Below are 9,406 nucleotides of genomic sequence, written 5' to 3' on the forward strand. Positions count from 1 at the left end.
ACACAGTGTACAGAGAAACTTGTGAAAAAGAAGCTTTAAGGACCTAGATTGTGAAGTCCTAACTTGCAGAACTGAAGTGGGACCGGGGGAATCTTTACCGTTTCTTAAGGTGATGCTAATAAAGAAGATGCTCAGGAGACCCTTGGAGAAACATTTAGAGAAAGAAACTACCTGCTCAGGGAAGACTGGACTGGTATCTGCATGTATGCCTTCTCCAGATCCACATGACTTCACCACATCTGGCCTCAGGACAGCATGAGCATTCTATCCCATCAAAGTTATTCTGCTCCACTGGCTGTGAAGGAGAAGGAGATACGCATGTTCCAGGACATTGGCTCAGACAGGCCTACTGAGTGACTCTAAAGACTTGCAGACATCAAAAGGGTTTTGAAGAATATTCATCATAACATAGTAATGAATCAAAAACAGGCAGACATATGCTTAAATGAGCCTGGAGGGACTGGAGTTAAAAGAAGGAAGGGGCTGTTCAGATTCAGGGGTCTAGCAGAATGGACTTGCTTGAGAAAATCCAGCAAGACAACTGAAGAGGACTCTTGGGATTACCCCACCAGAACTTCTGAGGCAAGTCTAATGAAATGACTTACAAGTGTTAACTGTAGAGTAGCCGCTAAGGCGCCCACATTGGCCTAATTCTGGTTGACATTGCACAACCAGGGTGAGCTGACAATCTTTGGGACACAGAGCAAGGTCCAACATTCACAGCTTGGCAGACCTGACCAAGACTCTTTTCTCCTGCCTTTGAGTTTATACAGTTCCTTAATTATATGTCCCTTATGTCACTTAACCCCCCACCTTTTTTTGTATTAAAAGTTGTGCTCTTATCTCAACCATCCTTTTAGATTGGGTGCTGCATCTTTCTCATCTTTACACCCCCACAACACTCCCATTAGGCTTCGTGAAATACTGTCATCTTTGTTCTATTGAAAGTTCTTATATATTATGAGTTTATTTTTTCAGACTTTATTTGATTCTACTGACCTTTCTGGTTTTAGTACCACATAATTAAAATTAATATAGCTTTATAATACATTTTAATATCTCATAGGATGTATTTCCCTTATTATTCTTATTTTTTAATATTTTCCTTTTTTTTTAAATTTTTGGCTGCAACTTGTGGGATTTTAATTCGCTGACCCATGATCAGATCCAGGCGCCTGGCAGTGAGAGCTCCAAGTCCTAACCACTGGTCCACTGGAGAATTCCCTTTTGATATTTTCTTACTGTTCTCACAGTTTTTCTCAAATGAAGCTCAGAGGCAATTTACCAGAAAATAAAATAAAATTACATTGGGGTTCATATGGAGATCATGTTAAATTTATATATTAATCTAGGAGAAATATTTTTTAACTGTAATAATTCTTGCCTCAGGGAAAATATCTTGTCTTTCCACTTATTTAAGTTTTTTTTTCATGTCTCAGTAGAGTTTATAGCTTTTTTTGTGTAAATCCTCATAATTGCTTAAATGTATTCCTAATTATTTTGTAATTCTTTCTGCTGTGAATTAGATCTTTTTATTTTGCCATTATAATAGTTTTTAAGTCTTTATTGTTGGTATATATAAATACCATTGATTTTTAAATATTTATTTAGTAACTAGATCTACAACTAATTTAGATCATGTGTCTCATATATCTGTGGATCATGTTGGCAAAAACACTTTACCTGTGTATTATGTACATAATTTACATTAATTACCAGTATATTTTCTTGAGCCATTATGAATGTATATTAGGTTTAATCAGAAGTGCTATTAAAAACTTGATCATACATTGTCTGCAAGATAGTGCCATCCAAGAAAGCCACAAAGTTTAATTTTCTTAAAAAAGAATTTTTTATAATATAGTTAATTTACAATGTTGTGTTAGTTTATACTATACAGTAAAGTGAATCAGTTGTACATATACATATATATACTTTTTTAGATTCTTTTCCCATTAGGTCATTACAAAGTATTGAGTAGAGTTCCCTGTGCTATGCCGTAGCACAAATTTTAATTTTAAAGAAAGTAACAGCTTTGCAGTAAAGGAGCAATGTCCTCACTTGGCTTATAGTTTACTAAATTCGAATACGCACGCGGAAACTAGTGGTACTAGTAAGTACCTTTTATTGAGGTACAGCTCCCATTTATTGAGATATTACTATGTACTAGCCATTAGGGTAGATATTTTGTATTGGTTATTTCAATTAATGCTCACAGCAACTCCAATAGATATTAATATTCTCACTTTACAGATGAGAAAACTGAAGCTCAAAGAGCTAAAACTGCCTTTCTATGGTTACATAGCTAGTAAATGATAAAGATAGAATTTAAATTCAAGTTGTCTGACTTTAACTCTGAAGGCATGCTTTTAACACTTGATTACTTACCCTAAGAGGTATAATACTGTAAATATACTATAGTAAATACTGTAAGTTTAATATAGCACATACTTGACTCTCACAAATGTTTAAGAACACAGTGCCTTAATTTTATTAACCTCAAATAGAATGAACACAACCAACCAAGCTGGAATAACTAGACTGAATTTATACCTAAAACAACTTTAAAAAGTAACAAAAAATTTGAAAGAAAAAAATTTCATTGGATATCATGTTATGAAGGCAGTGATTCCTGAAAGATGGGAAACAAAAGATTGTTACACTTTCCTTAGCTTAATGACTGGAAAGTTTCCAGGCCATTGTGCAATATGGGAAAGCCAGGCAAACTGGCAATCGCTTTGAGTTGAGTTGAGAAAATGTGGGGAGTATTTAGAGATCAAAGCACAGATAGCTTTTGGGGCAGAGTTTTAGAGAAGAGATCGCTGCATAGAGAAAGAATGCCAGAAATGTTCAGAAGATCCCTCCTAGAGTGTAGTGCAGAATATGATAAAAACTACCCAAGGCTGACGAGAGAACTACTGAAAAGGATTAGTCAGGAGGAGACACCAAGATCACACAGGGCTGGCACTATTGCCTATTCCTACCATTCAAAGTGGAAAAACTCATAATTCACATGGCATTAGGATGAGTACTCAGAAGAGTTTTGCCTTAATACTGAGAAGAAATTAGGCTCAGACTAAGGGTTGCTCTGGTCCAGCCTAACAAAGTTTAATATCAAGACCAGAAAGAATAAAAATGTTTCTAAGTACCCAAAACAAAGCTCAAGAATATTTACAGGAATACAAAAAATATAAGACACACAACAAGGTGAAATTTGCAGTATCTGACTATCCAAACAAAACTTATCACACATTCAAAGAAGCAGGAAAGTAGGACTTACAATTTGGACAAAAGTCGATCAATAGAAATCAACCCAGAAATGATACATACATCAGAATTCGTAGCAAGGACATTAAGATAGTTGCTGTTTGTATGCCTTATATACAAGAGGCTAAAGAAAAGATTGAGCATGTAAAGTGGAGACATAGAAGATATAAAAAGACCCAAGTCAAATTTATAGAGATGAAAAATATATTGGATGAGATTAATGGCATATTAGTTGTTGCAGAAGAGATTAGTGAATGTGAATACACAAATAAAAACTGAAACAGAAAAATGACTGAAAATATATAATACAGGCATACCTCATTTTACCCTGCTTACTCTTTTTTACACATTGAAGGTTTGTGGCAATCCTGCATTGAGCAAATCAACTGGTGCCGTTTTTCCAACGGCATTACTTTTAAATTAAGGTACATTTTTAAACATAATACTATTGCACACTTTCTAGACTACAATATAGAGTAAACATAACTTTTATATATGTGCTAAGTTGCTTCAGTCATGTCCAACTCTTCGCAACCCCATGGACTATAGCCTGCCAGACTCCTCTGTCCATGGGATTCTCCGGGCAAGAGTACTGGGGTGGGTTGCCATTCCATTCTCCAGGGGATCTTCGCAACCCAGGGATGGAGCCTGGGTCTCCTGCATTGCATACAGATTCTTTACTGTCTGAGCCACCAGGGAAGCCCACACATAGGCATACTTTGGAGATACTGCAGATTGTTTCAGACCACTACAACAAGCAAGTATTGCAATAAAGCAAGTCACACAGATTTTTTGGTTTCCCAGTGCATGTAAAAGTTACATTTAGGAACTTACCTGGTGGTCCAGTCACTAAGACTCTGCATTCCCAATGTAGGGGCCTAGGTTCAATCTTGGGTCAGAGAACTAGATCCCACATGCCACAACCAAGTGTTCACATGCTGCAACTAAAGTTCCCTCATGCTGCAGCTAGAAAAAAAAAAAAAGATCCTGCATGCTGCAACTAAGACCTGGCACAGCCAAATAATTTTTTTATTAAAGTTACGTTTACACTGCACTGTAGTCTACTGAAGTGTGTGATAGCTTTATGCCTAAAAAACAATGTATATACTTTAACTAAAAAATGATGCTATTGGGAAAATGGTGCCAACAAACTTGTTCCACGTAATGTTGCCACAAACATTCAATTTGTAAAAAATGCAATATCTTTAAACAGCAATAAAATGAAGCACAAGAAAATGAGGACACTGATTCAGAACCTCTACAGTTGACTCCTGGACAACATGGATTTGAACTATGCAGGTCCACTTATACACAGATTTTTTTTCAATAAATAGGTACTACAGTACTACACCATCCATGGAACTGTGGATTTGGAGGGCCAACTGTAAAGTTATATGGAAACTTTCAACTGCTCCGAGGGTGGTGGTTTAGTCATTAAGTCATGTCCGACTTTTATGACCCCATGGACTGTAGCTTGCCCGGCTCCTCTGTCCATGGGATTTTTCCAGGCAAGAATACTGGAGTGGGTTGCCATTTCCTTCTCCAAGGGATCTTGCAGACCCAGGAATCGAACCCAGACCTCCTGCATCACAGGCAAATTCCTGCATTGCAGGTGGGTTCTTTACCAACTAAGCTATGAGGGAAGCTCAGAGGGTAGGCGCCCCAGCTCCCAAGTTCTTCAAGGGTCAGCTGTACAGTCGTCCCTGCATATTTGCAGAGGATTGGTTCCAGGACATCTCCTCCCTTGTGGATACCAAAATCTGCAGCTTCTCAAATCCCTTACATAAAATGGTGTGTTTGCATATTATATACCCCCATCCTCCAGTATACTTGAAATCATCTCTTAGATTATTTACTTTGCTGACACAGGTCCTTATAGTCAAAGCTATGATTTTTCCAGTAGTCATGTATGGATGTGAGCGTTGAACCATAAAGAAAGCTGAGCGCCAAAGAATTGATGCTTTTGAACTGGTGTTGGAGAAGACTCTTGAGAATCCCTTGGACAGCAAGGAGATCCAATCAATCCCTCCTAAAGAAAATCAACCCTGAATATTCATTGGAAGGACTGATGCTAAAGCTCCACTACCTTGATGTTCTGATGCAAAGAACTGACTCATTGGAAAAGACCCTGATGCTGGAAAAGATTGAGGGCAGGAGGAGAAGGGGACGATAGAGGATGAGATGATTGGATGACATCACTGACTTGATGCACATGAGTTTGTATAAGCTCCGGGAGTTGGTGAAGGACAGGGAAGCCTGGTGTGCTGTAGTCCATGGGGTCACAAAGAGTCAGACACGACTGAGCCTCTGAACGGAACTGAATACAATGTCATTCCAGGGCTTCCCTCATAACTCAGTTGGTAAAGAATCCGCCTGCAATTCAAGAGACCCAGGTTCAGTTCCTGGGTCCAGAAGATCCCCTGGAGAAGGAAATGGCAACCCACTCCAGTATTCTTGCCTGGAAAATCCCATGGACAGAAAAGCCTGGCGGGCTACAGTCCATGATGTCACAAGAGTTGGACACGACTTAGTGACTAAACCACCACCACCAATTCTATTCCACTGACCTATATATATCTATCCTTATGCCAGTGCTATAATTGTTAATTTTATGCATCAACTTGACTAGACCACAGGTGCCTGGAAATTTAACTAAACTTTATTTCCGGGTATGTCTGTGAGAGTGTTTTAGGTTATTCGTGGACTCAGCAACATGGACTTCCATTCCCTCAGGGCAATCTGGCTACAGCCACCGCTGGGTCCCTGATCTGCCAGCAGCAGAGACCAGCAATGAGGTCTCAGTATGGTACCATTCCCTGGGGTGATTAACCAGGTACCTGGTAGCAGGCTGACTACTTTGAACTACCTCCCTCATGGAAGGGGTAGCATTTTGTTCTTACTGGAATAGGCACTTAATCTGGAAACAGATTTGCCTTCACTGCACACATTGCTTCTGTCATAACTACCATCCATGGATTTACAGAATGGCATTTCCAATGTAGCATTCCACACAGCATTACTTCTGATCAAGGGACTTGTTTCACCAGGGAAAAAAGCACAATGTTCATAGCAGTATTATTCAAACTAGCCAGAAAATGGAAACAACCCAAATTCCTGTCAACAAATGAATATATAAGTGAAAATGTAGCATATCCATAAAATGGAATGTCATTTAGCCTTGAAAAAGAATGTACTGATACATGATACAACACGGATAAAATTTGAAAACATTATGCTAAATGAAAGAAGCCAGTCACAAAAATCTATATATTGTATGATGGTTGCACGATTCTGTGAAAATGCTAAAACCGCTGAAACTGTACATTTCAAAAGAGTGAATTTTATATATGTGAGTTATGTCTCTATAAAGCGATTATTTTTAAAAATGTTTTATTCCATCCCTCAGTGATGCCAGCAGTCCGAGGATAGGGGGAATGAAATGTCTGTCAAATACTTTGACTATTATTCCATTGTTGAATGAGCTTTTGTAATAAAAGGTGCATTATTATCATCATCCAGAAAGCCAAAATCATGTTAGTTTTAAGGGCCACAATGATGTGGCCAGAATTGGCTGCTCAGACTAAAACAGCAAAATCATAATTTAAGAATGAATCGGCAGCAATGAGAAACCCTCAGATGGGTTCAAAGGTTCTGATTCTTCAATTCCTCAGGAACCAGCAGGGTCAATAGGCATTGAAATATGGCCTGTTTTCACTATGAGACAATAAGCCAACTTCTGACAGAAGTCACAGGTCTGGCATGCAGTGGCAGCTTCTACATCAGAAACGTAGAATCTACTTAGAAATGTGTGCCCAGTCCATGTATGATGTGCTACCATGTCTAATGTGATGTTGGGTCTAGGTAGCAGTTGTGATAGTCTGAATGATGCAAGCAGCTTGATCAGCAGCTTGATTCCAGTTGGTATTATAAAAAAATGAGCCCTTATTTTGCCTATCATGTTGAGTGATCTAGACTGATTGGCATCTGCAATTTGTTCCCACAGTTCATGACCCAAAGAGGGGTTCCTTTAATCTGTCAGTCTGTCGTCTTCCAAGCAGCAAATCAGACAGCTAAGATTGGGAACAGCCAAAGAGTCAGTTAAAATATATAGCATGACTAGTTTTAAGGTAAAGGTGATTGCTTTCATTTCAGCTCATTGTGCTAATTGGCCCTACTGCAGTTTGTCTTCCAGAATTGTTGGAGCCAGCCCGCCAGTGAACACCATCAGTTTTCACTTTAATAAAACCATCAGTGAACCAGTCTTAGGCATTTAGGAGAATCTCTGCAAATCAAGTGCCCAAGTGAGCTAGTGAGGGGAGAAAGTTTTCACATAAAGTTGGCTTATCACTAAAGCCAGCCCAGCTATGCACTTGAATATACCATTTCCACTTGACTAGCAAGGCCTTTTGAATTTTCCCTGGTTGACTGTAGAGTTCTTGTTTACCCATCCAAAATGGGACTATCAGGCTGAAGAGTTACACAGCCTTGTGGGTCAGGCATTCAGCTTCAACAAGGGTTTAGTAGCAGGTTAACAGTTGCCTTTTTTTTTTTTTTTTTTTAATTTAAAGATTGTACTTGGTAGCTGCATCAGGCAGGTGGTGCTGTGTACAAGGAAATGGCCTCTAACCTTTAACTCATGCTCTGATTTCCTTTTCCTTCTAGGAATCTATATTGTTTCTGCTGGACCTCTTGTTCTCTGTTCAGCCAAACCTGTAATGCCCTTCAGTTCAGTTCAGTTTAGTTCAGTCGCTCAGTCGTGTCCGACTCTTTGCGACCCCATGAATCACAGCACGCCAGGCCTCCCTGTCCATCACCAACTCCCGGAGTTCACTCAGACTCACGTCCATTGAGTCAGTGATACCATCCAGCCATCTCATCCTCCTTCCCCCAAAACTCACGTCCTCATTGCTGATGTTTAATTCAGCTTTGGGGACTCCTGGCTCATTAGCTGTTGCCACACTATCCTTTTACAGGGGCCCTGGGGCTTGCTGTCCATTGTCATCCCTTCCTTCTCCCATCCTGAGGAGAATGAGCAACCACTATTCAGGCACTATTTTTTGATGGTTTGTTTCAGTCCTTCCTCAAACTGCTCAGCTACATTAACAGGTTAGGGCACTGGGAGACCATTTCCCCCCATCTCTTACCCACCACTTGAATAGGAGTATTCACTACCAGATCCCAAACAGTGTCCTTATAACCCCAGTCTTTGCCCATGGGGTCCGATCCTTTGTCTTCCAAAGAGTCATATCTCTGTCAGGATCCCATCGTCAGAATTCTCAAGGCTCAGATGTGATTTTTATCCTACTTACCAGCTATGTAAGAAAAACCTCTAGTCTTCCTGAGTAGAGAAAAACTGAGTTCTTTCCTCTTGCCTTTCTCTCCTATGTGCCTTCTTTACTCTCATCTCACACTTCTGCCGCATTCACAGCACTGTGGACAGCATTTATGTGGGGCTCTTTCCCCACACCAAGCAATTTTCTGCAATACCAACTTATTGTTCTACAAGTCAACTCAACTGTGACACTATCTGCCCCAAAAGAGCAGCATTTTCCACAAAAAAAGAGGTCAATGCCACAAAGTACACCCCGGTACACCACTTCAGACACCGTCAAGAGCTCAGATTTTCACCTGTTTTTCCGACCAACAAGGTTGGTCAGTTCCAACAACTTCCTGCTTGGGTTTGATTTGCCAGAGTGGCTCACAGAACTCTGTGAAAACTTACTGAAGTTTTCCAGTTTATTAAAGGATATGACAAAGGATACAGATGAACAGCCAAATGAAGAGCTACGTAGACTAAGGCTGGATCCAAGCACAGGAGCGCCAGTCCCTGTGGAGTTGGGGTGCTTCACCCTCCTGGTATGTGGATGTGTTCACCACCAGAAACTTCCCCAAACCCAGGCTATGGGGATTTTTATGGAGGCTTCCTTGTGTAAGTGTAATAAATTATCAACTGCCTTTCCAGCCCCTCTCCCCTCTCTGGAGAAGTGGGGGTTGGGGGAGACTGAACATTTCAAGCATCTAATAATGATTTAATCTTTCTAGTGACTAGCTGTCATCCAGGGGCCAACCAGGAGCATGCCCAGTCACCTCATTAAAAAAAAAAAGATGCTTCTAACACTCTTATCACTTCGGAATTTAC

At 39.9% G+C, this 9,406-nt stretch overlaps 1 long non-coding RNA gene across 2 annotated transcripts in view; it reads left to right on the forward strand.

Annotated features, from left to right (window-relative positions):
* LOC102190531 overlaps positions 1 to 9,159 on the forward strand; it is a 30,254-nt gene extending 21,095 nt beyond the window's left edge. Inside the window, exon 4 of one of the 2 annotated variants that reach the window (XR_001296448.1) lies at positions 9,013 to 9,159. This is a non-coding gene — a long non-coding RNA (uncharacterized LOC102190531). Of the gene's footprint in view, positions 1 to 1,165; positions 1,429 to 9,012 lie in introns of those variants that run through there. The other variant, XR_310493.2, reaches the window with a different exon arrangement.

The sequence above is a fragment of the Capra hircus genome, chromosome 13 (assembly GCF_001704415.2).
Source record: "Capra hircus breed San Clemente chromosome 13, ASM170441v1, whole genome shotgun sequence".
NCBI classification, from domain to species: Eukaryota; Metazoa; Chordata; class Mammalia; order Artiodactyla; family Bovidae; genus Capra; species Capra hircus.